A 2,236-nucleotide genomic window follows, 5' to 3' on the forward strand; every position below is an offset into this window, starting at 1 on the left:
TAAAGGGTCTTCCGTACGACTGGCAATGTGAGTTGTTGACTTGAGCCTTTTACAGTTCAGCATATTAATATGGATTTATTTTTTATACTTTGTTTTTATACTTCTCTGCTGCATGGTTAAGACCAAGATAAAGCAAGACCTACATAATAGGAAATGCATCTTTTGTATCTGACAAGGTCAGTCAAATCCCCTCAAATACTGAGGCCCTGTACTGCAGTTTGCAGATCCATTGTCAGTGTCAGTCATATGGATGAATCACTGCCATTGCTTGATCGATTTGTTCTCTGTGAAAGCCTGAGAGAATGTTTTCTCTCCATGTGATTCTCCTTAGGCACACTCTACATCATTTATCACTTTACGCTGTGATCCTGTAATCTCCTTGATCAGATAATTTGGGACACAACTGAGTTACATGATGTTACTTTATAGGTTCTCTATGTCCCAAGTCTTCACTGACCTTGAAAGGCTGGGGCCAAAATGTTGGCTGTTCTTGCAGCCATTCTTTTTGTCTAATTTTTGGTCTACAAACTTAAGTTGTTAACTCTTCAGAAGAGAAGCATATTATCATTAATCTACAACATAAGCAGTTGAGCTTAACCTCATTATCTTTCTGAATATCAAACATCTTAGACATGACATGGAACAGGTATTTACCATCAAGTATTGATATGTTAAACTTTGAGTATCTACAGAATATGAAGAGAAAAATAAAGTTAAAAATATTTAAATAATAGGAATAAACAATTACGTGTTTTTACACAGAAATTTAGAAATGTAACCATATGCAGCATTGTACCAGGACAGTCCTGTGACATTTTTTTTTCTTGACTGTTGTTTTCACTTATTACCCTTTTTTTTTGAAGAAACATTTACTTGAGAGACAGTATGTTAGTAATTGGTAAGTCATCACAAGCAATAAGTATTTAGAAGACCACAATGACAGGCATTCCAAGCATGACCCTACTATTACACATTGCTATCTTCAGTGCAGTTGCTTAGTTCACAGGTATCAGCATATATAGTTAGTCAGGATGAGAATCTGACCAATTAACTGCTAGTTTCAAAAAATATTGTACAGCTGAAAAAAATATGTATTCAGCTGTGGTTGGGTAGAACACTCTGTATATGTCCACTAAGTCCGTTTGTTCCAAGTTCCAGGGCATTTCTGCTATGTATTTGTGAACTTTTGTCTGCTTGACCTATCTTTTTGGGAAAAGGGGTGTTAAGGTCTCTTGTTAAGATTGTGGTGTTGGATATTATATTTTTATGTCTATTAAGATTTGTCTTATGTAGTTGGGTGCTCCCGTGTTTGGTGCATATTTATAACTGTTACCATTTCCTCTTGAATTTGTCTGCTAACCAGTATACAGTAGGCCTCTTTATTTCCTTTGACCATTCTTGGTTTGAAGTTGAGACTGTCTGAGAACAGGATTGGTAACCTTGCTTATTTCTTAGGTGCTTGGTTGGGTAGTATTGTTTTCTATCTTTGACTTTCAGCGTATGAATTACTTTTTGAGTTAAGTGTGATTCTTGTTTACAGCAAATTGTTGGATTTTGTATCTTAATCCACTATGCCAGTCTGTTTCTTTTAATTCTTGGATTGAGTCCATTTACATTAATGGTTATAATTGAAATGCATTGACTTATGATTGACATGTTATTTACCTGCTGTTGTTTACTCCTTCCCCCCTTTTTAATTGTTTACCAAATTTAGTGAGTTCCTTCTGTTCTCGTTCATGGAGTTCTGATCATTTTGGTCCCTCTCTAGAACATCTTGCTGTAGTCTGTGTAAAGTTGGCTTTGTAATCATAAAATTCTTTCATTGTTCTTTGTCATGGAAGTATTTCACTTCTCCATCAAACTAGAAAGAGAGTTTTGCAGGGTATAGTAGTCAGGGCTGGAATTGGTTTTCATAGAGGACTTGAAGTACTGTGCTCCATGCTTTTCTTTACTTCATGGTTTGTGAAGTCTGCTGTTATTCTGATGGGTTTTTCTTTAAGTGTGATGTTTCTTTTCCTAGCAGCTTTCGGTATATTGTTCTTGTGCTGGATTTCTGGGATCTTGACTATTATAAGTCTCAGTGTGTTTTTAATTGGGTTGTTGTTCTTTGGAGTTCTGTATGCTTCAATTACCTGAAGGTCAGTCCATTTCCTCATATTTACAAATTTTTCTGCTGTTAATTCTGCCCATATTATTTTTATATCATTTGTATTGACTCCTTCTCATTGATGCCTAT

Source organism: Octodon degus, unplaced genomic scaffold (assembly GCF_000260255.1).
Source record: "Octodon degus isolate 3935 unplaced genomic scaffold, OctDeg1.0 scaffold00401, whole genome shotgun sequence".
In the NCBI taxonomy this organism is placed as follows: Eukaryota; Metazoa; Chordata; class Mammalia; order Rodentia; family Octodontidae; genus Octodon; species Octodon degus.